Source organism: Neophocaena asiaeorientalis, unplaced genomic scaffold, assembly GCF_003031525.2.
Source record: "Neophocaena asiaeorientalis asiaeorientalis breed wild unplaced genomic scaffold, Neophocaena_asiaeorientalis_V1.1 scaffold62, whole genome shotgun sequence".
Taxonomy (NCBI): domain Eukaryota; kingdom Metazoa; phylum Chordata; class Mammalia; order Artiodactyla; family Phocoenidae; genus Neophocaena; species Neophocaena asiaeorientalis.
This window is the reverse complement of record NW_020175191.1, coordinates 3,749,367-3,777,327: the sequence shown is the minus strand read 5'-3', so window position 1 is coordinate 3,777,327 and position 27,961 is coordinate 3,749,367. Positions and strand designations below refer to the sequence as shown.

The following is a 27,961-nucleotide window of genomic DNA, read 5'->3' as shown; positions in this document are numbered from 1 at the left end:
AGAGAGAAGTGGCCTCAGGTCTGGGTGCAGAGCTCCTCACTGGAGGTAATGATATTTCTTTCACCTCAATGGTGAGAAGGGAAAATGAAAGGGGATACCTTTTTTTTTTTTTTTTTTTTTTTTTTTTTTTGTGGTACGTAGGCCTCTCACTGTTGTGGCCTCTCCCGTTGCGGAGCACAGGCTCCAGATGCACAAGGCTCAGTGGGCATGGCTCACGGGCCCAGCCGCTTCGCGGCATGTGGGATCTTCCCGGACCGGGGCACGAACCCGTGTCCCCTGCATCGGCAGGTGGACTCTCAACCAATGCGCCGCCAGGGAAGCCCCACCTTTATTCTTTCATTAAAGAAATTCATCTAACATTTGGTAAAAAAGCTACTCTGTTCCAAGTACATTCACAGATGCCAATTTATGTGATTCTCACAATAATTTTGTGAGCCAATTTTTGTCCTTATTACTTTCATTTTTATAGGTGAGGAAAACAAACCCCAAATTCAGTGATTTTATTAGATCCCAGAACCAATACATGGCAGAGTGAGAATGTGACCCCAGTTCTGCAGATTCCAAGTCTTATGTCATTCTAAGATCCTTTCATTGTCTTTTCCTGGGGAATAAAGGCCAAAGCCCTCGGGACAGAGCCGTTAAGCCCATGGAGCTTGTCTTGGGTGGATTTGGGGGAAAACAGAGGCCCCTATTTGGGTTAGCCCTAGTATCCTCTGGGTATGATACTTTGCAAACATAGACCATTGGGCCTATCTGAAGGACCACAGTATTTCCTGGTTTCATCCCAACAGCCCCTGAAATTGCAAGTTTGCTAACTGCGGTGTAGAGAAATGTTTGCTGATCCCTTGTCTAGCCGTCAGGCCAGCATGTATCACATAGGGACTTCTGTGGTTGCACCAAGGGAGTCCTATTGGTGCTCTCCAAAAGCAGCAAGGAAATCCAGCTGCCTTTGGGAGTCAGGTTCTAATGAAGGAGAGATTTCTGAGTCAAAGCAGACAGTAGATGCTCAACCACATCAAGGAAGAAACAGACACAGGCAGAGGTCGAATTGCAGTACTGGGGAATGCTGACTGATTAGGGCAACCGCAGGGCGGGACATTCCGAGCTCCTCCTGGGCTGGAGCAAAGCGGAAGAGTGAGGATGGAAGGTGAGCTGAAGCAGGCAGGGAGGCACAAATTGTCAGGATCTGTGAACATCTGGGGATGCTTAATCGGGAGGAAATGTAGACCTCCCACACAGTAGCACATTTATGAGCTCTGATTATACACTAAGGTACAGAAAAAAATAACAGAAACTAGTGCGCTGGTAAATAATACCCCTCCTTGATGCATAAAACCTGCAGCTTTCTTGAATCTTTCCCTTTCACCACGTTTAAAAGGCAAATGATGCCAAGTGTATCAGCGTGACAGGAAGGGGGCTGAGCTCCTGTTTAACACTGACCGCTCCTGGGAGGCCGTGCCAAGTAGGAGCCTCCTGAGCCACTAAGGGAACTGATGGCCCCAAGATTCCTCTGGGAGACCTGAAAATATGTTACTCAGGCCTTTAAGTCTCAGAACCAGTGCAGGAGTTGGGAGGCAGGGTGGGGCTGGAGGGTAAGGGATGAGGGCCTCACTCACTCACTCACTCATTCATTCATTCATTCGGTATAATGTTAAAAATGTGTGCTCTGACGTCAGCACATCTGGATTTAAATCCCAGCCCCACAGCTTGAGAGCTCTGTGAACTCCAGCCAGTAACTTAGCCTCTTTAAGGCTTTGGTTTCCTCATCTTACAAAGGGGTCCTATTATGAGGAATAAAATGCCTGGTAATACGATTATGCCCCCACTGGGCAGGCACACAGTGGGTGATCCATCGATGTATGCTATAATCGTTATTGAGTCTTTCGATAAATACGTAATGAGCGCTGGGCTAGTTTCTGAGGGAACAAAGGTGGTGACTTTGGGGGCATAATTTTACCCCCGCTTGTGGAATGAGACATTGGCCAAATTTTTCTTCCAGGCTTCGATTCTCCTTCCCTTCTATTTTTCCCACTTTCCCACGTTTGGAAAACTTAATGGATGTGTTAGGGGAGCCACTGACCGAAACCACGCGCCCTGGCCAGCCCCGATAGTAACCACTTGCATGAATTCTCTTACAACAGGAGTTCCTGGTAAGGAACGTGGAATTAAAAAGCTACCACCAACCAGAAGAATTCAGGGAAGGTCAAAGGAGAGAGGAGACACCAGTCCATGTGTCCTACCAACCTCCCAGAATCCTCCTCGCTGGAATCCATCTTGGCTGAGCGATGTGCGCGCCACACGGAAGGACCCTGAGTCGGAATGATTGGCCAGAGACAAGCCGGAAACTAACCCCATCACCATAAAACCCGAGACGGCGAGCCACGTGGCAGAGCAGTTCTCCTGGGTTCCCTTTCCCGCCTGCCCTCCGCCCGGGCGCCCCTTCCCAGTAAAGTCTCCTGCTTTGTCAGCACGTGTGTCTCCTCGGACAATTCATTTCCGAGTGTTAGACGAGAGCCCGCTCTCGGGTCCTGGAAGGGGTCCCCCTTCCTGCAACAGATGGAGCAAGGGAGAAAGTGGGCTCTGTGGTCAGAGAGGTGATGAGAAAATGAGAACATTCTAGAATCCTCTCTGTGCCTGGCACACAGTAGGGACTTGGTAGTTGAATAATGTGCCTCCAAATTCTCAGAAGGAGAATGGAAATTTTAATCCAATTTTCCTGGTGTTTTTAAAATGGAGTCACTCATTTGGAATTCAGGAGTTGCAAACTGGACCAATGGATCAGGTCTGGTGCAGTGATAAGTTTTGTTTGGCAAGTTTTAAAATTGGAAAATTTCACATGAAAACCTGGATTTCTGGCTTCTCCTGGAAAATGTGAAGATCTGCAACACTGAGCCTGCATTCCCGTGTGGAAAGGGAGTGGGTGGAGGCTGCCACCATTCCAGGGGACCCTCCTGCCCTCTCCCCTGCGGCACCACCACCCCTATCGTATTACAGCCTCCCTCCCCTGTTTATACACTTTCCAAGTGAGCCACGACTTCGTTTGCTCATCTTGGCCACGCTTGAGGTGATCACAGTGAGGAGAGCAGAGCTCAGAGGACTCCAGATGCAGCCCTTTCTCAACCCGGCGCTCTCCCCCTGCGCTCCTTCCGGTGCTCGGGCTTCCAACTTCCATGACTGACCTTTCTCTTTCCATGCAGATATGTTGGCCCCTTCTCAACACTGCCGACACCGCCCTTTCCTTATGATTACTCCCCCTCCAGACAACAAGAAAACGACTGAATGACAATTACTGTGACCTCTGATACAAGGGCGATTTCCCTCTGGCTAGCCAACCCCGGGATGGAACGTAACTGCACATTCTTTGCATACCTTTACCGTGACTGAGGGTGATCATGTAGTGAAGGCTTTGCTGAGAGATCAGGACATTCAAAAGACACAGACCTACTAGAGAATGGACTTGAGGATATGGGGAGGGGGAAGGGTAAGCTGGGACAAAGTGAGAGAGTGGCATGGACATATATACACTACCAAACGTAAAATAGCTAGTGGGAAGCAGCCGCATAGCACAGGGAGATCAGCTCGGTGCTTTGTGACCACCTAGAGGGGTGGGATAGGGAGGGTGGGAGGGAGGGAGACGCAAGAGGGAAGAGATAGGGAAACATGTGTAAATGTATAACTGATTCACTTTGTCATAAAGCAGAAACGAACACACCATTGTAAAGCAATTATACTCCAATAAAGATGTTAAAAAAAAAAGTGAAGGCACAGGGGGCTCAAACATCATAGAGTACAGTGGCTTTCAAGACAACTTCGTTCTTTTTTTACCTGTGTTCCTTTCATTATACTTCTATTTATTTATTTTTTTACCAAATGAACTCTTACATGGGGCCTGACCAAACCAGAGCTTCACCTGGCAGTACCTTCTTGGGTTCCTGGGAGCCCAGAGATCGCAGATTGAAAAACACTGGTCTAATCATACCGTCTCTTTTACAAATCAGGAGGCAGAGGCCTGGAGTGGGACAGCGGCCTGTCCAAGCTCACGGAGGGAGGAGCTCGCAGAGTGCATTCAGAGACGCCTCATGCCGGGTCTGGCACGCTTTGCCCCCGGGGCAGCTCCTGGGGGAGCTGGACCCCTGGGTGTCACTCCTGCTGAACCGGAGCCTTCACCTTACAGCACTCAAGTGGGGTCTCTGTCTAGCTGAGTGACGGCACTTCGGGAAGTGTCACTGAGTTTCTGAGTTTGGGGTTCGTACAGTCTGAAAGCTGCTGCCTCCCCAGAGCAGCCAGCCCCCCAGATGGCCCTAGTGATCCTGCGTCCTGGTGTTTACACCCTTGTGCAGTGCCCGCCCACAATCTGCTAGCTTGGTCTTTGGCCCAGTGGAATATGGCAGAAGTGACGGGTGTCACGTCTCAGATTAGGTTAAAAAGACACAGCAGCTGGCATTTCTCTTTCTCTCTCATCACTCACTCTGGGAGGAAGCTCTGTTGAGAGTAGACCTATGAAGAGTCTCGTGGTGAGGAACTGAAGTCCGCTGCCCAACGGCCACTGGAGGGCGCTTCAAAGCATGTCCTGCAGCCGTAGTCATGGGTCCAGGGACTGCTGCCCTGGCTGACAGACAGCTTGACAGAAACCCTACAAGAAAATATGAGCCAGAACCCCCCAGCTCTGCTCCCAGATTCCTGACCCCTAGAAGCTCTGATATAGCCAAAGTCTGTTGTCTTAAGCGGCTGAGTTGTGATGTGATTTGCTACTCAACCCTAGATAACCTTTACGCAGAAGCACTGCAGTGATGTGGGGTGATGGGCATCCTTAGAAAGACTTCCAAATCCAGGCAAAAACATAAATGTCTGGCTTCCTATAGCTAAAATTATCCTGACGACGTGGATCAAAGCCAGAATTAGAGTGTTATTTAATTAGATTTAACCAAAAAATATATATTTATGGGATTTGGGAGGAGGTTTAAAAAAAAGAACTACACGTGGAACTAAAGATGGAGGTTTTTTTAAAAATTGAGGTGTATTTCTTATAACAGAAAATTCATCCTTTTTTAAATAAATTTTTATTGGAGTATAGTTGATCTACAATGTTGTGTTAGTTTCAGGTGTACAGCAAAGTGAATCAGTTATACATATACATATATCCACTCTTTTTTAGATTCTTTTCCCATATAGGCCACAACGGAGTATTGAGTAGAGTTCCCTGTTCTATACAGTAGGTCCTTAACCTCCCAGTTTATCCCTCCCCCCGACCCCCACCGGTAACCATAAGTTTGTTCTCTACATCTGTGACTCTATTTTGGCTTTGTAAATAATTTCATTTGTATTATTTTTTCAGATTCCACATATAAGCAATATCATGTGATAAACTTAATCCCTTTAAAGTGTACAATCTTTATTGTCTTTTTTATTGTACTCAGTATTCTGTGCAACCATCACCTTTATCTAACTCTAGAACAATTTCATCACTCCAAAAATACGACTTATTTGTTCTTCCCATTTCCTGACAACCACTAATCTACTGTCTGTCTCTATGGCTTTGCCGATTCTGGACATTTCATAGAAACGGAATCATACAGTGTGTCCTTTTTTATTTGGCTTCTTTCACTAAGCATAATGTTTTCAAAGTTCATCATGTTCTATCATATATCAGTACTTCATTCCTTTTTATTGTTGAATAATATTTCATTGTATGGATATACCACATTTTATTTACCCATTGATCGGCTGATGGGCATTTAGCCTGTTTCCACTTTCTGGCTACTCTGCATAATGTCGCCATGAATGTGTGTGTGTTTACACATTTTTGCATGAACATATATTTTTAGTTCTTTGGGGTATATACCTAAGAGAGGAATTGTAAGATCATATGGTAACTCTATGTTTAAGTTTTTGAGGGACTGCCAAACTGTTTTCCACAGTGGCTGCACCATGTTACATTCAAGTGGGTATTTTTAACCTAGTAAACAGTCTAACGGCTATACAAAAATGGAACCTCAAAATATGCATAAAATTGAGACATTTTATGTCTCAATTTTATAGAGAAATTTATTTCATTATATTTGAGTCTCTGCTTCTGACTTTTCATCATTTAGCATGTCATTGGGCATTGCACAGACTCAGGACCAGTGGTTATAGTTGAGACTGCTAGTTGTACCCTGACATCTATTCTTCCTTCTAAGTAATTGAACCCTTGGTTTTAAGCTGGTACTTCATAAAGGGGAGAATTCTCAGCTTCCTATGCAGATAAGTATATCCATTGACTAAGTTCTGGTAAATGAGAGGTAATCAGAAGTTTGGTATGTGACTTCGAAGAAATACCCTCAAAGGGAGGAGACATGTCCCTTTTCCTCTTCCCCTCTTCTGCTAGCCGGAATGCAGATGCAATGGCTGAGCTCAAGGTGACAGTTTTGGACCAGGAGGTGGTGACTCTGCGCTAAGGAAGGCAAAGCAAGAAAATAGAAGATGCCTGTGTGCTTGACATGGCAGAACCCTGAACTAGTCGTGGATTGACCATCTTCAGGCTTTTTAAATGTGAATTAAAAATAAAGTTTTATCTTATTTAAACTATTGCTATTCGGTGTTTCTGGTTATATACAGCTGAACTTAAACCTGAAAACCCAAGTGCTTAAGAGTAGTGATTAAAAGTACAGTCTTTGGAGACTAACAGACCTGAATTCAAATCCTTGAAAGTTTTCTCTTCCTCACTTCCCCGATTCAATCATAGTCAATACCTATAATTTTACCTCTTTACTCTCTCTCAGTTTTTTTTCCATCTCCAACATTGCCTCCAAGCCACCATTGTCTTTCTCTTGGACTTCTAAAATAGCCAACAATGGTCATCCATCTCCACTCTTGCCACTCTTCAACGTGTTCTCCATACAGCACTCAGTGTGATCTTCTTAAACTATAATTTAGGTCCTGTCACTTTGCTTAAAACTCATCAATGGCTTTCCATTGATCTTAGGATAAAGACTCAAATCCTCAAAGGCCTTGCGGGTTCTGACCTCTTTCTTCTTCAGGCTCTTCTGGACCCATGCACCTCTCTTTCTGTCCACTTCGGCCTCACTGACCTTCTTTCGATTCCTTGACTAGGTCATGATGAATCCCACCACAAGCTTTGCACATGAGCCTGCTCCTTTCCGGGGTGATGAAGCCAGGGTGATGTGCTGGGGTACTGCCAACAGCACACAGGACAGTAGACAGAGGCTCTGCACTTAGCAGCACCCCAATCCTAAGACAAGTCAGGTAAGGATGGGCCCCATGAGGTCTCCATGCCCTAGTTTCTTGGGATCCAGGCCAGGCCTGTGCTGGGCCAAGGGAGAGGGTCTACTGATAAAGGTGGTCATGCAATAGTTCATCCCACCAGGGCCTGGCCTCTACCCCCGTGAGCAGCACTTGCCCTTCGTGCTGGGGGCCTATTTGAGGGCCATTCTTGTCGCCTCCCCTAATCAAAGTTCATTCAGTCCCAACGTTCGCAGTCTTCCCCTGTGCCCTCCCCTGGATCCTACCAGAAGCAGTAATAAATAACACCAGAGCTCTCTCTTCCCTGCATCTTTCTAGGTCATTTCCTGGAGGGATGAGGGGAAGGCAGGTGATGAGTAGCAGACCTAGAAGACACAGGGGTGCTCTGCTGCTAGGACATAACCAGGAGCCACCTTGCCTTGCCCACCACTGAGCCAGAAGCATCCTCCTGGCCCTGTCAGCATGACTGGAGACATAATTTGCAGACTCCTAGTTAAAAAATTATTAAACATTTCAAGATGGTGACAGCAGAGCTTTGAACCAAGCACAGGGCGTTTTTGAGCACAAGGTTCTGCGAGACTATACAGGTCACACACCCAGGAAGTCAGTTCTGCCTTGCAAGTCCTTGATGTTATGACAGCTGCCAAGTGAGGCTGCCAGAGAGACTCTGAGTGAGCAGGAGAGTCTCCTGGGCCCATGTTTATGCTTGGGATGACAACAGAAGGAGGAGTGAAGGTGGAGGGTTGGATAGTCATGGGCAAAACTTTGTGGAAGGCAGAGCCTGAGTGTCTGCATGCCCATTTTCCTGCTTGCCCAGGATTGAGCCTGTTATACATGTCACCTCCTCATGTCGGTGGCCTGTCCTCATGGACGTCCCCATTTATCATGATGGGGTGGGAAGAACACAAATTCTGCTGCTTGCTGGCTGGGTGAGACTGTAACACCCATGAGATTTCCCTCTTCTGCTTGGATTTTTGATATCTGTGATCTCTCTTTATCCCAGCTGAAATTACTCTTCTCCATAGGATCAGGGCTCCGAGAATGCCACACTTAAGGGGCAAACCAAACAACAGGCATATTTATTACCATGGATGGGCTACTGGGTACCTGATCGTGGGACTGGGAATGTTGTATACCCACTCACCCATACACTGCTTTCCCCAGCAAACACATAGATCACACACACACAGACACACACACACACGACTTACCTTTACCCAAGTCTCTTTTGGGGACGGGTTACAAGTCCATTTAAAAAAGTGAGGTCATGCTATGCTCTGAATGTTTATGTCCCCTAAAATTCATATTAGAAACCCTAAACCCCCAAGTGATGGTGTTTAGAGGTGGGGCCTTTGGGAGGTGATTAGGTCATGAGGGAGGAGCCCTTATGAACGGGATTAGTGCCCTTATATAAGAGACTCCAGGGAGCTCTCTTGCCCTCTTTCTGCCATGTGAGGAGAAAAGATGTCAGTCTGCAACCTGGAAGAAAGCCCAAGGCCTGGACCTGATCTTGGGCCTTGAGCCTCCGGAACTGTGAGAAATAAATATCTCTTGTTTATAAGCCACCCAGTGTGTGATGTTTTGCTATAGCAGCCTGAACGGGATAAGAGAGGTCAGAGGGTGATGTGGGGTATACAGTACTCCTCCTCCCTGGGATACCTCTCTCCTCACTCACTCCCACCAAATCTTTGTGAAATTCTACCATCCCTCCCAAAAAGAAAACTAACAGAATGAAACCAACCAAAAGCTCAACACAGCCTGCCTCACATTCCCCAATCCAAGGGGTGACTGTGGCATTTTCGAAGGAGTCCATATGATTTGGGGTCAGCCCTAAAATGAAACCTGTGTTTGTAGTGAGGGATTGTAATCCTCCAGAAAGACTTTGAGAGAACTGAGGATGTGAGAGGGCTATACCCATGTGGAATATTTACAAGACATCATTTCACCTGGTCCACAATTTTCAAGATATAACAAAAATCAAACACTCAATTATTGGTCACAGCACAATAGTAGAGAAAAGAGGCCCACTAGCTTCCCAAACAAAGATTGTATTCAGCTTCCCGATCACACATGTTGAAATCTCCATTCCCTCATAACACTTGAAGCTGCTTCAGCCCATTATGGGGCCAGGGATCACTCCCTCTGGAGGCTTAGACAAACAGCCAAGTTCCTTAGGTGAGGGTCATCATTGGATTTGTTTCCCTACCAGATGGTTTCCAACCACCTGGATGTCATCCCTCCCACCTCCAGGCCTGCAGCTGGAGTGACCACTCTTGCAGCCAATTTCACTTTGTCTCTTGTGAGCCTCACCCTTGGCAAGTCTTCCCAAGAAAAGTGAAACTTGATGATGGAATTTAAAGTCTTTAGAAATGGGAAATCAAGTTAGGAGGCACATAACAAGTGCTGGGTAACAGGAATGGATGAATCAATGAATGAATGAATGAATCTAACCCACGAGCCAACAACTTCACTAATAAGGGGAAAAAAATTGCATTGCAGGGTTTTTCACGTTTGCTCCTCAGCACACCTATTGGAGCATCAGCTGGTGGGTTTGTTAACAGTGCAAATGTCTGGGTCCTACCCCAGACCCACTGGATCAGAATCTTTGGGGGAACTTACTGGACCCGGCATTGCTAGCAAACTCCTCAGGGAGTTTCGTGGGTTTGCAGAGTTAGACCAGCAGTGTGCCACAGGCACTGTAGCCTCAAGAATTCTGGACCCAAGACTGTCAGGGAGTTCTGCCATCATGATTCATATCAAGCGGTTCCTTTTTTTGAATAGCGGTCTGGGGAAATATTAACAGATACTCTCTTTGGTTTGTGGGCTGAGCTAAACAAAGAAAAGCCTAGAAGAGCCAAAGGACTCATAAAAGTGCATGAAATATGCTACTTTGCATCTCCTCAGTGAAAGAGAGCTCGGCGCCACTATGACCCAGAGAAAAACAGATGATGTTTAACAATGCGTTAAAATGGTGCCTGGTTCCTAGTAATTTCACAGGGAGCCCAGAATTTCCCTTCACGCAGACAGCAAGCAGAGTGGGGAAAGGAAGGGGTGCTAGTGTCTCCGGAGCACTCTGATCTCAGAAAAAGACAGAAGGGTTTTCCTTGAACAATTACTCTCTTGCAAATACCAGCTGCCAGCTACAGAGCTGACGTCTAGACACAACAGAATGTCACTATCAGTGGCAAGGTCTGTAAGGAATAAACCCCTGTGACGTTACATAGTTCAGTTGCATTCAGTAGAGCTTGCTTCCCATAATTTACCTTCCTGAATAAAAATTCGTCACTGCTCCACAAAGGGACCGTCTGTAAGGAGTTCCCAGGATCTCAAAGGAGTTTCCATGCTGACCAGCGTACTCACTTTATTCAGAAGCTTCGGGGACGCTAACTACAAGTTCTCACTTGCTAGACAGAAAAAAACCACTGATTCCTTAACTGCTAGGGAGCAGAATATTGTGGAGTTTCATAAAGGCATAAAGTTTCTACTTAAGACTCTCTCACCTGTTCTTTGCACTGCCAATTAATTCTCCATCACTCCTTCCACTCCCGCACCTCGGCCCTACTCTTTCTTCTCTGGACTTCTCACTTTGGACAAAATTGGGAAATAAGTGAGCTTCGTCTGCAGAGCTCCTCTCTTGCTCCCACTTCCCTGCCTCTCCCCAGGGCTGGAAGCCCTCATCTCTCCCTCCATTTTTGGCCTCCATCCCTAGCAGGGGGGCTGCCCAGAGTGTGAGGCTGGGCCCATTCTGAGAAGCTCCCAGCCTCTTCCATACTGCTCTCCACCAGATTTCATGAAGACAGAGTCTAGCTGTTAGTGACTGAGGCTGGCTTACAATCCTCCTTACATGGATGACTTCTAAATCACCCACTGCCCTGGCTGTCTACATCTCAGCAACTCAACTACTCACACCAACAGGTGATCTTGAAAATGGGGCCAAGTTAAACCAGCCTTCTCCTTTCATAGAAACACCCTCCTGATTCCATTGTTGCCTACTGGAGACAATGTGAAGCAGGGAGATTTGATCTTTGGACCCTGTCTTCCATATTCTTCTCTTCATACTCCCCTCCTCCAAGCTCTCTTTTTTTTAAATTTTAAATTAAATTAAATTTATTTTTTTATACAGCAGGTTCTTATTAGTCATCAATTTTATACACATCAGTGTATACATGTCAATCCCAATCGCCCAATTCATCACACTTCCCAGCCCCCCCCATGGCTTTCCTCCCTTGGTGCCCCCCCTTGGTTTGTTCTCAACATCTGAGTCTCAATTTCTGCCCTGCAAACCGGTTCATCTTATTTAGGTCTTCTGCCCATTTTTGGATTGGGTTGTTTGTTCTTTTAATATTGAGCTGTATGTGCTGTTTATATATTTTGGAGATTAATCCTTTGCCTGTTGATTCGTTTGCAAATATTTTCTCCCATTCTGAGGGTTGTCTTTTCGTCTTGTTTATAGTTTTGCTGTGCAAAAGCTTTTAAGTTTCATTAGGTCTCATTTGTTTACTTCTGTTTTTATTTCCATTGCTCTAGGAGGTGGGTCCAAAAAGATATTACTGTGATTTATGTCAAAGACTGTTCTTCCTATGTTGTCCTCTAAGAGTTTTATAGTGTCCACTCTTATATTTAGGACTTTAATCGATTTTGAGTTTATTTTTGTGTATGGTGTTAGGGAGTGTTCTAATTTCATTCTTTTACATGTAGCTGTCCAGTTTTCCCAGCACCACTTTCTGAAGAGACTGTCTTTTCTCCATTGTATATCCTTGCCTCCTTTGTCATTGATTAGTTGACCATAGGTGCGTGGGTTTATCTCTGGGCTTTCTATCCTGTTCTATTGATCTATGTTTCTGTTTTTGTGCCAGTACCATATTATCTTGATTACTGTAGCTTTGTAGTATAGGCTGAAGTCAGGGAGTCTGATTCTTCCAGCTCCGTTTTCTTCCCTCAAGATTGCTTTGGCTATGTGGTGTCTCTTGTGTCTCCATACAAAGTTTAAGAATTTTTGTTCTAGTTCTGTAAAAAATGCCATTGGTAATTTGATAGGGATTGCATTGAATCTGTAGATTGCTTTGGGTAGTATAGTCATTTTCACAATATTGATCCTTCCTATCCAAGAACATGCTATATATCTCTATATCTGTTTGTGTCATCTTTGATTTCTTTCATCAGTGTCTTATAGTTTTCTGAGTACAGGTCTTTTACCTCCTTAGGTAGGTTTATTCCTAGGTATTTTATTCTTTTTGTTGCAATGGTGAATGGGATTGTTTACTTAATTTCTCTTTCTGATTTTTCGTTGTTAGTGTATAGGAATGCAAGAGGTTTTTGTGCATTAATTTTGTATCCTGTGACTACCAAATGAATTGACTACCTCTAGTAGTTTTCTGGTGGCATCTTTAGGATTCTCTGTATATAGTATCATGTCATCTGCAAATGGTGACAGTTTTACTTTTTCTTTTCCAATGTGAATTCCAGGGCTAGGACTTACAAAACTATGTTGGGTAATAGTGGCAAGAGTGGACATCCTTGTCTTGTTTCTGATCTTAGAGAAAATGCTTTCAGTTTTTCACCATTGAGAATGTTTGCTGTGGTTTTGTTGTATATGGTCTTTATTATGTTGAGGTAGGTTCCCTCTATGCCCACTTTCTGGAGAGTTTTTATCATAAATGGGTGTTGAATTTTTTAAAATTGATTAATCAATGTATTTATTATTGGCTGAGTTGGGTCTTTGTTGCTGTGCACGGGCGTTCTCTAGTTGCAGCAAGTGGGGGCTACTGTTCATTGCAGTGCATGGACTTCTCATTGAGCTGGCTTCTCTTGTTGCAGAGCACAGGTTCTATGCACACAGGCTTCAGTGGTTGTGGCACGCAGGCTTCAGTAGTGGTTCGTGGGCTATAGAGCGCAGGCTCAGCAGTTGTGGTACACAGGCTTAGTTGCTCCTCTGCATGTGGGATCTTCCTGGATCAGGGCTCGAACCCATGTCCCCTGCATTCACAGGCAGATTCTTAAACACTGCATCACCAGGGAAGCCCTGGGTGTTGAATTTTATCAAAAGCTTTTTCTGCAGCTATTGAGATGATCATATGGATTTTATTCTTCAAGTTGTTAATAGGGTGTATCACATTGATCGATTTAGGTATAATGAAGAATCCTTGCATTCCTGGGGTAAATCCCACTTTGATCATGGTGTATAACTCTTTTAGTGTGTTGTTGGATTCTGTTTGCTAGTATTTTGTTGAGGATTTTTGCACTATATTCATCAGTGATATTGGTCTGTAATTTTATTTTTTTGTGGTGTCTCTGTCTGGTTTGGTATCAGGGTGATGGTGGCCTCGTAGAATGAGTTTGGGCGTGTTCCTTCCTCTGCAATTTTTTGGAAGAGTTTGAGAAGGATGGGTGTTAGCTCTTCTCTAAATGTTTGATAGAATTCACCTGTGAAGCCATCTGGTCCTGGACTTTTGTTTGTTGGAATGTTTTTAATCACAGTTTCAATTTCATTACTTGTGATTGGTCTCTTCATATTTTCTATTTCTTCCTGGTTCAGTCTTGGAAGGTTAAAACTTTCTAAGAATTTGTCCATTTCTTCCAGGTTGTCCATTTTATTGGCATAGAGTGGCTTGTAGTAGTCTCTTAGGATGCTTTGTATTTCTGTGGTGTCCATTGTAACTTCTCCTTTTTCATTTCTAATTTTATTGATTTGAGTCCTCTCCCTCTTTTTCTTGATGAGTCTGGCTAAAGGTTTATCAATTTTATTTATCTTCTCAAAGAATCAGCTTTTAGTTTTATTGATCCTTGCTATTGTTTTGTTTCTATTTCATTTATTTCTGCTCTGATCTTTATAATTTCTTTCCTTCTACTAACTTTGGGTTTTGTTTGTTCTTCTTTCTGTACTTCTTTTAGGTGTAAGGTTAGTTTGTTTTTTTGAGATTTTTCTTGTATCTCGAGGTAGGCTTGTATAGCTATAAACTTCTCTCTTAGAACTGCTTTTGCTGTATCTCATAGGTTTTGGATCATCGTGTTTTCGTTGTCATGTGTCTCTAGGTATTTTTTGATTTCCTCTTTGATTTCTTCAGTGATCTCTTGGTTATTTAGTAACATTGTTTAGCCTCCATGTGCCTGTGTTTTTTATGTTTTTTTTCCCTGTAATTGATTTCTAATCTCATAGCGTTGTAATCAGAAAAGATGCTTGATACGATTTCTATTTTCTTAAATTTACCAAGGCTTGATTTGTGACCCCAGATATGATCTATCCTGGAGAATGTTCCATGTGCACTTGAGAAAAAAGTGTAATCTGCTGTTTTCAGGTGGAATGTCCTATAAATATCCATTAAATCTATCTGGTCTATTGTGTCGTTTAAAGCCTGTTTCTCCTTATTAATTTTCTATCTGGATTATCTCTCCATTGATGTAAGTGAGGTGTTAAATACCTCACTATTATTATGTTACTGTTGATTTCCTCTTTTATAGGTGTTAGCATTTGCCTTAGGTATTGAGGTGTTCCTATGTTGGGTGCATATATATTTATAATTGTTAGATCTTCTTCTTGGATTGATCCCTTGATCATTATGTAGTGTCCTTCTGTGTCTCTTGTAACAGTCTTTATTTTAAAGTCTATATTATGGGATATGAGTATTGCTACTCCAGCTTTCTTTTGATTTCTATTTACATGGAATATCTTTTTCCATCCCCTCGCTTTTAGTCTGTATGTGTCCCTAGGTCTGAAGTGGGTCTCTTATAGACAGCATATATATATGGGTCTTGTTTTTGTATCCATTCAACGAGGCTGTGTCTTTTGGTTGGAGCATTTAATCCATTCACATTTAAGGTAGTTATCAATATGTATGTTCCTATTGCCATTTCCTTAATTGTTTTGGGTTTGTTTTTATAGGTCCTTTCCTTCTCTTGTATTTCCCACTTAGAGAAGTTCCTTTAGCATTTGTTATAGAGCTGGTTTGGTGGTGCTGAATTCTCTTAGCTTTTGCTTGTCTGTAAAACTTTTGGTTTCTCCATCGAATCTGAATGAGATCCTAGCTGGATAGAGTAATCTTGTTTGTAGGTTCTTCCCTTTCATCACTTTAAATATATGGTGCCACTCTCTCCTGGCTTGTAGAGTTTCTGCTGAGAAATCAGCTGTCAACCTTATGGGAGTTCCCTTGTATGTTATTTGTCATTTTTTTCCTTGTTGCTTTTAATAATTTTTCTTTGTTTTTGTCAATTTGTTTACTATGTGTCTTGGCATGTTTTTCCTTGGGTTTATCCAGACTGGTACTCTCTGTGCTTCCTAGACTTGGGTGGCTATTTCCTTTCCCATGTTGGGGAAGTTTTTGACTATAATCTCTTCAAATATTTTCTTGGGCACTTTCTCTCTCTCTTCTCCTACTGACACCCCTATAATGATAATGTTAGTGCATTTAATGTTGTTCCCGAGGTCTCTTAGGCTGTCTTCATTTCTTTTCATTCTTTTTTCTTTATTCTGCTCTGTGGCAGTGAATTCCACCATTCTGTCTCCGTTCTTCTGCCTCAGTTATTCTGCTATTGATTCCTTCTAGTGTATTTTTCATTTCAGTTATTGTACTGTTCATCTCTGTTTGGTTTTTTAAAAAATTCTTCTGGGTGTTTGTTCTTTAATTCCTCTAGATCTTTTTTATCATAAATTTATTTATTTATATTTATTTATTTTTGGCTGTTGGGTCTTCATTGCTGTGCATGGGCTTTCTCTAGTTGTGGCAAGCGGGGGCCACCTTCATTGCAGTGCACAGGCTTCTTATTGTGGTGGCTTGTCTTGTTGCAGAGCACAGGCTCTAGGCACGTGGGCCTCAGTAGTTGTGGCTCGTGTGCTGTAGAGTGCAAGCTCAGTAGTTGTGATGCACAGTCTTATTTGCTCCGCAGATGTGAGATCTTCCCAGACCAGGGCTCAAACCTGTGTCTCCTGCATTGGCAGGGGGAATCTTAACAACTGCACCACCAGGGAAGTCCCTCTTGTAGATCTTTGTTAAACATTTCTTGCATCTTCTTGATCTTTGCCTCCATTCTTTTTCCGAGGTCCTGGATCATCTTCACTATCATTATTCCAAATTTTTTTTCTGGAAGGTTGCCTATCTCCACTTCATTTAGTTGTTTTTCTGGGGATTTGTCTTGTTCCGTCATCTGGTACATAGTCCTCTGCCTTTTCATTTTGTCTGTCTTTCTGTGAATGTGGTTTTCATTTCACAGGCTGCAGGATTGTAGTTCTTCTTGCTTCTGCTCTCTGCCCTCTGGTGGATGAGGTTATCTAAGAGGCTTATGCAAGCTTCCTGATGGGAGGGACTGGTGGTGGGTAGAGCTGGGTGTTGCTCTGGTGGGCAGAGCTCAGTAAAACTTTAATCTGCTTGTCTGTTGATGGGTGGGGCTGGGTTCCCTCCCTGTTGGTTATTTCACCTGAGGTAATGCAGCACGGAAGCTACAGGCTCTTTGGTGGAGCTAATGGCAGACTCTGGGAGGGCTCATGCCAAGTAGTACTTCCCAGAACTTCTGTTGCCAGTGTCCTTGTCCTTGTGGTGACCCACAGCCACCCCCTACCTCTGACGAAGACCCTTCAACACTAGCAGGTAGGTCTGGTTCAGTCTCCTAAGGGGTCACCGCTCCTTCCCCTGGGTCCTGATGTGCACACCACTCTGTGTGTGCCCTCCAGGAGTGGAGTCTCCATTTCCCCCAGTCCCATCGAAGTCCTGCAGTCAAATCGCTCCAGTCTTCAAAGTCCGATTCTCTGGGGTTCACCCTCCCATTGCCAGACCCCCAGGTTGGGAAGCCTGATGTGGGGCTCAGAACCTTCACTCCAGTAGGTGGACCCTTGTGGTCTAAGTGTTCTCCTGTTTGTGAGTCACCCACCCAGTAGTCATGGGATTTGATTTATTGTGATTGCGCCCCTCCTACCATCTCATTGAAGCTTTTCCTTTGTCTTGGATGTGGGGTATCTTTCCTCGTGAGTTCCAGTGTCTTCCTGTCGATGATTGCCCAGCAGTTAGTTGTGATTCTGGTGCTCTCGTAAGAGGGGGTGAGCGCACATCCTTCTACTCTGCCATCTTTTTTTTTTTTCTTGATAAATGTAACAAAAATGTTTAATGATATCTGAAAATATTCACTACATATCAACAAGTGAAAATACAAGCTTATTTAATAGCGTAACATGATCCCAGTTTTGTGAAAGATATTTGGGTTTTAATGTTTACTTATCCAGAAAGCCAGCATATGGAGCACATAGTAAGCCCTTAGTGATATTTGTTGAAAGTATAAATGAATGACCAAATTTTGTCACAGCCTACCCTTCCCCCTCCCCACATCCTCAAGTCTACTCTGCCATCTTGAACCAATCGCCAGTGTGAATTTAAAATAGTTCTTGTGGGCATTTGCACTTTAATACTTCTCTGTATTTGTAAATGAAAGTTAATTCCTGCTTGAAAAGAGGCAGACATCAGTAGATAGGATGAATAAGTATTTTGAGGTGCAAAGAAACAGGTTGTTCACTGTGACCTTAGAGGCTAGTGGAAAACAGAATAGGGCAATCACAGCACTTATCATACTGTATTGTAATAATCTGTTTACTTGTTTGATGTCTCCTCTTTGATGTAGCACTTGAGGGCAGGGACCATACTTATTTCTCTCTATATATCTTTCTATATCTAGACAAATGTCACGTTAAATATTTGTTGAGCAAGTGAATAAATCAATGATTAAAGGAATGCAGGGGGGGCGAAATGAGTCTACCAGAGTATGACTAATGTAAATAATAGTCTCATCGCCTTGAACTTAATCAAAGTCTTAATGGAGGCTTGCCAAGAAACAGTAGCTCTTGGAGGTATGAAATGGTGAGCTACATTCATAAGTGGCAGCAAGACCTTTCTATTCCTGCAGGCCCCTACAGACAAGATGCTAACGCCTCTCAATTTTACACACAGAATATATGGAATAATCATTTGAAGTGGAATGCTTTAACTCTAATGTAAAAATAGTTTGGTTTTTTTTTTCAGGTAAAAAACCAAATTCCAAATATTAATTGTCCCTGTTTATTGAATATCTGTTATTCAGAATGCCCAAAAAAGTAGCTTTCTACCCACTCCTGGACATAAACCATATGATTTGAACAGGATTGGCCATTTTCTTTTTCTTTTTTTTTTTTTTAACATCTTTATTGGGGTATAATTGCTTTACAATGGTGTGTTAGTTTCTGCTTTATAACAAAGTGAATCAGCTATACATATACATATGCTCCCATGTGTCTTCCCTCTTGCGGTCTCCCTCCCTCCCACTCTCCCCATCCCACCCCTCCAGGCTGTCCCAAAGCCCCGAGCTAATATCCCTGTGCCTTGCGGCTGCTTCCCCCTAGCTATCTACCTTACTACGTTTGTTAGTGTGTATATGTCCATGACTCTCTCTCGCCCTGTCAAAACTCACCCTTCCCCCTCTCCATATCCTCAAGTCCATTCTCCAGTAGGTCTGCACCTCTATTCCTGTCTTATCCCTAGGTTCTTCATGACATTTTTTTTTCCTTAAATTCCATATATATGTGTTAGCATACGGTATTTGTCTTTTTCTTTCTGACTTACTTGCCATTTTCTTTTAGATTCCACCTCACTGGCCATAGTGATTGTTTCAGAAGTCAGTATCTAACCTAAGCCAGACCAATCATATCACCCCTCTTTCTTGGCCACAACTGTTTATTCAGATCTAGACATGAACCAAGTCTAAGATGAGTCAATGAGAGCCCTTTGCTGGGGTTACTTGGAGAGTCTCAGATCTGTGGGAGTGGAGATATGAGCCTGTGGACTGACCACACTGCCCACGGTGCAGAAGGAGATGTTCTCAGCAGGAGAGATGGACACCAACTTGAAGAGAAGCAGAATCAGAGAGGGCTTGATGGGTCTCCTTGGGTCCTTCCTGCAGCACATGAAACCTCTGTCTCTGAGAAAATTTGAATAGGTTTCTGTCATCCGAAGAGACCTAATTCACTCAGCTTGATGCTCCAGACTTGATAATTTCAGATGAGGTTAATGCTGTTCGTGATCTAAAAAGATGATTTTCTTGCATTTTCATGAGTTAATCATTGTCCTCATGCAATCATTAGCATGCAGTTGCTAAAACAACTAGTTCTCCATGTAATTCAACTCCTTGTGAAACCAAACACGAATGACTTATTTTCAAAATTCAGTTTTGTTTTGAAAAATACAGCTTTATTTTTTGTGTCATTGCAACATTTTATTTTGATGGTTGAGAAATTCACTTTAAAACTTTCAAATGACTCTTGTCTGCATTAAAATATTTCCTAGACTATGTCAGTCAAATCTTGATTTCTGTGTTTTTATATATTTTTGTCCCCTAGGAAGTTCTGCAGCTGGCTGTTTCAGCTTAGTTACTTTACAAAAAAAAAAAAAAAAAAAAAAAAAATTTTTTTTTTTTTTTTTAAAAAAAAAAAAAAAAAAAAAAAAAAGATATTCTTTTTTCTTTTGATTAAAATACATACAGAAACTGTTTGAGCTGTTCCCCTCCTCTCATGGATTTCTTAGATCTGGGCCACACATTTCTGTTTCATTTCAGTGAAAGACAGGAGAAAACAAGAAGTAGTGAAATAAATAATGCTGAGATGCAAAGGACATTATTTTTTTGTTTGCCTACAAGATTAATGTCGCTATCAGTTATTGAGACTACCAAGAAAGCTAACTCAATCTTAGGCAGAATAATGAAAGAATACAACAAAGGAGATGATTGATGGTTTTCTACTTTTCACTTATCAGCTGCATGTACACTATTATGATATGTAATTCAGAATGCTATGTCTGAGGAGGGATAGTCACAGATAGTTGATGAAGGGCCAGTATCTAGGAAGTTACAGATCTGAAGTCTGTGACATTTTGAGGAATGGGTGAGAACACAGAGGATGTGCCAGAAAAGAAGATAAACTGTAGGAAAGTGAATACTCTGCTCCTGTCTGATGGAAAAGAGTAACTACTTATCAAGGACCTTACAGAGGGGATTCGGGCAGAGTGTGATGATTTAGACTTGTAGAATCCCTTCTGCCTGCTCTTCAGTTGTGGATAGCACAGCATAGAGAAGGGCAAGTAAAGACCAGGGCTTGGGCCCTAGCTCCGCCGCACGTTATTTACGTAGTTCTGGGTAAGTTTTTAACCTTGGAGTGTATCTACTTCTTCATATGTTAAAATAGCAGTACTAATATTAAACCACTGTGATTTTTGTGACAATTAAATAGGATAAGGCAAGCATCACCTAAATACTCCCAAGTCATTCAGCCTCTGGGTCCTTCACCCTTTCCTTTTGTCCAGGTATAGCTTTCAAAAGTTAAAAACAGGTCTCTCATACAGATATAAAATGTACACACATCAAAGACTTATGTAACTCATTGATGAGGGAAGCACCAGAATGGCAAAGCTATTTCAAAGGCGTGTAGTAGAGACAGAAATATTTACAGTCACTTAAAGAAAGACCGAAGACTAAGATTGCTTGATTTGTGACAAAACTGCTTAATGATCCTCAGGGCAACAAAACAGTAACCTTTGCGGAGTGTCTTTTCTCTGGTGGGAAATAATTTTCATTTCTATGTGTAGGGGAGGAAAAATTCTTTTCCTCCACCCATCTTAGATTATCCAGCTGAAGCCCTGTAAATGAGACTGGCCAAAGAGAGATTAACAAGAGAAAAACAAACAGAAGTTTATTAGCCTGTGAATCGTGCTTACACGTGGGAGTACCCAGAGATGAGTAATTCAGAGGGGTGATTAGAACTTGGGTTTATATATCATGTTAGGGTAAAACAAAGGAAAAGGGGTTTGGGGCTTCTGGGTGGTTTGGGGGTCGGGAGGGGAGGAAGCAAGTAATGGGAAGGTGACCAAGAAAAGCATGGTAAGTAAGGGTCATTTCATAAAGTTGTTTTCTACCTCTTCCTGATCTGGTAGGGAGATACTTTTTGCAAACTAAAATTTCCTTTATAAGTGTTAACTTCCTTTACAAAAGGAAAACTTGTGCCCTGCTTTTAGAATTTTTCTTTCATCTGCTGGTTCTCAGTGGTCTATAGCTCAAAATAATCCATTTGTGGAAGAGACGTACTTTGGAGTAGCATCTTCTTCTAGACATACTTTGTTTTGTGTATGTGTGTGTGTGTGTGTTTTTAAAGAGACACATTTTCTACATAGATTTTTAAAATATAAATTTATTTATTTATTATTTATTTATTTTTGGCTGTGTTGGGTCTTCGTTGTGGCACACAGGCTTCTCCTTGTGGTGGCTTTTCTTGTTGCAAAGCATGTGCCCTAGGAGCACAGGCTCAGTAGTTGTGGCACACGGGCTTAGTTGCTCTGCAGAATGTGGGATCTTCCTGGACCAGGGTTCGAACCTGTGTCCCCTGCATTGGCAGGTGGATTCTTAACCACTGCGCCACCAGTGAAGTCCCTCTAGACATACTTTGAAGTAGCATCTAGCTCTGTGTGTGAACCTGGCCAGATTATGGTGCTCGACTATTCAATCTAACATGAATCTAGGGGTTGCTATGAAGGTATTTTGCAAATGTGGTTAACATCCACAATCAGTTGACTTTGTGACTTTGTACTCCTTATATCAGCCAAAAGATGTTTGCATTGCAGTCAAATAAGAATCATCTTCAGCAAGTTAACCACCACGCTTCCAGATTTGTAAAGTACCCTAATCAATAGTAAACCATGGACCCTGGTGGTTCAGTGGTTAAGAATCTGCCTGCCAATGCAGGGAACATGGGTTTGAGCCCTGGTCCGGGAAGATCCCACGTGCCACAGAGCAACTAATCCTGTGCACCACAACTACTGAGCCTGTGCTCTAGAGTCCACGAGCCACAACTACTGAGCCCACGTGCCAGAACTACTGAAGCCCATGTGCCTAGAGCCCGTGCTCTGCAACAAGAGAAGCCACCAGAGTGAGAAGCCCATGCACCACAACAAAGAGTAACCCCCACTCGCCCCAACTAGAGAAAGCCCGCATGCAGCAACGAAGACCCAACGCTGCCAAAAATAAATAAATTTAAATAAATAAATTTAAAAAAATATATAAATCTTGAGTAAAACACTTACATGCCTCCAGAGGATGAGATAATCCTTGGATGGAGCTGGTGGTGCTTCAGGATGACACTCATAGGATATGCAGTCATCCTGTTGACTATTTCCAAATTGTTGATCTTTTTCTCCTTACTACTTTAATAGACAAACTGTCTCAAGCTCTATCCCACAAAAGTCCAATTCCATTCTCAATTTTCCGAGGATTCCTAGGGTCTTAGATTCTTCTGGTCACTTCGATTTCCTGCCTGTGGTGGGTAGCTCTATGTGTGAAGCTGGCCAGATTATGGTACTCGATTATTCAATTGAACGTGAAACTAGGGGTTGCTCTGCTGGTATTTTGCAGATGTAGTTAACATCCACAATCAGTTGACTTTGTGACTTTATGTCGGTAATGTGAGTGGGTCTGATCCAATCAGATGAAAAGCCTTAAGAACACAACTGAAGTTTCCCCAAGGAAGAAGGAAATCTGCCTCGGTTTCCAGTCTGTTGGTCTGTCCATAGATTGTGGACCTGACAGCTCCCACAATCACATAAGCCAATTTCTTGAAAATTTATTTATATAAATTATATATATGTGTGTATATATATATATTTCAATTTTCAATATATATTGAATTCTCAATATATATTGAAATACATTTCAATATATATTGAGAATTCAATATATATTGAAATGTATTTCAATATATGTATTTATATTTCTCTCTCTCTCTGTATATATGTTTAGCTATTAGTTCTGTTTCCCTCGTCAGCCCTCTTGCTCCCTGTGGCTGCCATCCTCACTCTGCACCGGTTTGCTCAATGCATGGACACTAACAAACTTCACTAATCTGAGGCAGGGTGTGTCAATAACTTTAACAGAAACATTGGGGATAATGGAGGAAAATACAGCAGAGCAGACAACTGGACTACTGGAAATCATTTTTCTTAATGGTCAGCTGTCAGCACAAAAGGATTTCCCACTGATCAGCATTTCCTCGATTCCAACCTGCTACTATGTTGGAACACACTCTTTCCTAAAATCTGTCTTCCTTAGCTGTCTTCTTGGATGCTGGGCCTCTAAACTTCAATCTCTTGCAAATGCCAAAAGAAAACTCACACACACAAAAAAAAAAGAAGAAGAAAACTCACAATTGTCAGCATTCCATTACAGAAAGAATATGAATTCCATGGAGGCAGGAAACTGGGGCTGTTTTATTTCCTGATGTATCCCAAGCACCAAAAACAATAACTTGTAGTAAGGCATTCACGACTTGTCCAATGAATTGACTGAATTAGTTAGTACAAATCATTTTTCTCCCAATGAGTCCCATTCTAGTTTAGAACCAAATGGGCTATCTTGCATAACTAAAGAATCCATGAACAATCTTTGCGGAATAAAATGTCTGCTATGGTTAACAGTAGGTAGGTGTGATGGTCAGTCAGTTTTTACATATCAGTTTATCTTGGCTACAATCCCCAGTGATTCAAACACCAGTGTAGGTGTTGTTGTGAAGGTATTTTGAAGATGTGATTAAGGTACACAGTCAGTTGATTTTGTAAGGGAGACTATCGCTTAGCTGTTCTGGGTAGGCATGACTCAATAATTTAATAGGTTTAAGAGCAGAGCTGAGGCTTCTTTGAAGAAGGTAAAATTCTACCTGTGATAGCAGCTTCAGCCCATGCCCAAGAGTTCCAGCCTGCCCCTCCTGAAGGCATGCATCCTGGATTTCAGACTTACCTCATCAGACCCCACCATTGCGTAAGCCAGTTCCTTATAATAAATCTCTTAATATATATTTCCTGCTGGTTGTTTCTCTGGTTGAACCCTGACTGATACAATAGGTTGTAGGATTGGTGGCCATGGTAATATTCTTTTTTTTTTTTTTTTGCTGTATGCGGGCCTCTCACTGTTGTGGCCTCTCCCGTTGTGGAGCACAGGCTCCGGACGCACAGGCTCAGCGGCCATGGCTCACGGGCCCAGCCGCTCCGCAGCATGTGGGATCTTCCCAGACAGGGACACGAACCAGTGTCCCCTGCATCGGCAGGCGGACTCTCAACCACTGCGCCACCAGGGAAGCCCCATGGTAATATTCTTTAAGACAATTTTCCCCTTTTTCATGTGTAAAGACCCTGGAATGGTACCTAACATATAATGAGCATTAATTAAATGGTAGCTATCATTTACTCTTCTAGAACTCAGAGAAAACCATCTAAATGCAGGATTTATTTGGGTTTCACCAGACTTTGAAGTTCTGTTTATTTCTGCCAGAAAAGCTTCCCACATGTAATTGACAAATGGTTAACTAAAGGATAGTCCAAGTCACTGCTATCATTCATTTTCAATGTGACACAGCACAGTTTTGGAAAACATTTTTTTCTCTGATAAAATATGTTTAGTTAGTAGGATCCCAGAGGCAGTAACCTGTAGAATCACGTAGTGGATATCTATCGCCTTTAATTGCCCTTGTCTTTTAAACTGAACCTCTCCACATTTTGGTATTTCCCACATTGTGAGTTCTGCCTTCCTAAGGAAGATTTTTCTTTTCCATCCCTGTATTTCCTACCTCCTTGCCAGAGGACAAACGTGTGACTGAGATCCCATAGGTCATGGCTGCCCGAGTGAGATGGGGTTTGGAGTGAGTTCCATGAGGTTGGGCGTGGGTACCAGCCTGGGCCTGGATGGTGAGGGTGGTGGAAGCTCCCTCATCACAAGTCTGTGGCTGTAGGAATCATTCTTGGAAGTCTGGCCTAGAACCCAATGCTCCAGACCTCCCAACAATTCTGTGAGTTATCCAGTATCTCGTAATAAACCCCTTGCTATTCAAACTGACAGGAGTGGATTGACTACGAGTAACTTAACACCCTGAATGATACAAATGACTTGGGACATGGAAGATGATTTATACAACTTTGCTGAATTAATTATATATTTCCTATTTAAATTTATTTTAAATTATAAATATAAATTGTGTCCACGGGGGAAAATTTTCTAAAAGTTCAGGTGGGCATGAAGTGAAAAATAAGTCTCCACCACACTTCCCACCCATCTCACAACATCCAGTCTGACTCCAAGGGTCAATAACCACTATCAATTTCGGGGTTCATTCAGAAAATATTGGTGTATACACACACACACACATACACACACACACCCTACATTTTTAAAACTCAAAAGGAGCTTAATATACTCTTCTGTAGCTTGATTATTTTTTTTACTTGACAGTATATTTTAGATGTCTTTTTCTTTTTAAAAATTAATTAATTCACTCATTCATTCATTTTAGCTGCTCTGGGTCTCCGTTGCTGTGCGCAGGCTCTTCGTTGCGGCATGCGGGCTTCTCTGGTGGTGGCATGCAGGCTCTAGAGCACCCAGCCTCAGTAGTTGTGGTGTGCGGGCTTAGTTGCGGTATGCAGGATCTTATTTCCCCGAATAGAGATCGAACCTGGGACCCCTGCATTGGGAGCATGGAGTCTTAACCACTGGAACACCAGGGAAATCCCTAGATATCTTTTTTTTTTGAAATTTTGAATATTATTTTATTTATTTATTTTTTATACAGCAGGTTCTTATTAGTTATCTATTTTATACATATTAGTGTATATACATCAATCCCAATCTCCCAGTTCATCCCACCCCACCCCATCCCCACTTTTCCCCCTTGGTGTCCATATGTTTGTTCTCTACATCTGTGTCCCTATTTCTGCCTTGCAAACTGGTTCATCTGTACCATTTTTCTAGATTCCTAGATATCTTCTAAAAATCAGTACATATAGATCTATTTCATTATTTAATTAAATTAAATTAATTAATTATTATTATTATTTTTTTGCGGTACGCGGGCATCTCACTGTTGTGGCCTCTCCCGTTGTGGAGCACAGGCTCTGGACGTGCAGGCTCCAGACGCGCAGGCTCAGCGGCCACGGCTCATGGGCCTAGCCTCTCCATGGCATGTGGGATCTTCCCAGACCGGGGCACGTGTCGCCTATATCGGCAGGCGGACTCTCAACCACTGTGCCACCAGGGAAGCTCTATTTCATTATTTTAATGATTATGTGGTAATCTAGTATATGAATGTCTTACTTTATTTAAACAGGCCTATTGATGGACATTTATGTTGTTATCAACTTCCTGCTCTTCTAATGCTGCTACAACATCTATTGTAAGTTGGTACAATGATGTGTCTATGTGCACACACACACAGACAGACACACACTTGCACATTTGTGAAAGTTTATCTATAGAATAAATTCCAAAAAGTGGAATCAAAACATCAAAGAGTGTACAAATTTTAAATGTTGATAGATATTGCTAAATTCCCCTCCAAAAATGTTACTGAAATATATTTTACACTCAGCAATTTTCCCTCCAAGCATTAATGAGCTTTAAACTGTAGCAGCTGGATTTTTGTTTGTTTGGTTGTTTTTAGAATTTTGCCTCAAACATTGCTTTCTGGGTTTATTTGCCTACTCAAACAAAAGAGCAGAAGCAAGGAGATGAAAATGAGACAGAATGGAAGGGGAGACAGATAGGCTTAGACCCAAGAGCTGAGGAAAGCACAGCCTAAGAAGCAAGGTTCAGGCAAAGAAGCTTGTGTTTGCAACATGAAGACCAGGAAATGGGTTCCTCAGACAAGAAGGCAGTCTGCAGGAATGCTTCAAGTCTTCAAATGTAGTGCTGCAGACACAATAGAATTAATTATGTGAAATATATCAGTACATATGATATAGAAGCTACATGAAAGCAACCTACACTTACGTGTCATACCCCAGGATGTGATCCAGTATTCTGTAATGTGAACAAAACAAGCTATTTTTTTCCATGCCTTTGGTGAGACACCTGAAGCCTGGATTGTATAAAATGCTGTTACTGAACTCAGGTTTGGCTGCTCACCTCTTGAAAGCCAATACTCTTGACACAAGTGTTGGTTGGAAATGAAATGTTGCCTCATTCAGGAGGCTGGAAACCTGAGGAGAAGGCAGACTCAAGTCCAAGAACCAACTCTGAAGATTTTGCTTGACTATAAAAGTTTTTAAAGGGAGAAAGGGGAAGTTAATTGCAGTTAATCCTTTGGGGAGGGGTTCAGAAATTTCATTATCTTCCACTGTGTGCAGACTTTGCAGACTTTCTTCTGACTGGCAGGTGGTGAGGTAACAGGGTGGTACTCCAGGATTCTTGTGCTCAGCCTGAAGTTACCATCCTTCACCTGGGTGGTGGCCTTAGTTCTCAAGACCAAAGGTGTTGTTATGTATATCCCTTGAGGAGGAACCAGGATCCTGCTTTATTGCTGCACCACACTTTCTTGATTGCTCCTCCTTTGTTTCAGCATTCCCTCACTTTTCTGATTAGCAACTGTTTGAATCTGCCCTTTGGAACTCAGGGAAGGTCACGGAGGCTGAAAGAAGCCTATTTCCTACAGACAATAAATGAGGGAGAGGGCAGAGAGCAGAAGCAAGAAGAAATACAATCCTGCAGCCCGTGGAACAAAAAACACATTCACAGAAACACAGACGAGATAAAAAGGCAGAGGGTTAGGTACCAGATGAAGGAACAAGATAAAACCCCAGAAAAACAACTAAAAGAAGTGGAGAGAGGCAACCGTCCAGAAAAAGAATTCAGAATAATGATATTAAAGATGATCCAGGACCTCAGAAAAAGAATGGAGGCAAAGATTGAGAAG

At 42.6% G+C, this 27,961-nt stretch overlaps 1 pseudogene; it reads right to left on the bottom strand.

Moving 5' to 3' along the window:
* The window catches only part of LOC112412996 (40S ribosomal protein SA-like), a 62,813-nt pseudogene extending 38,774 nt beyond the window's left edge, over window positions 1-24,039 (bottom strand).
* Between the last annotated feature and the right edge of the window lie 3,922 nt (window positions 24,040-27,961).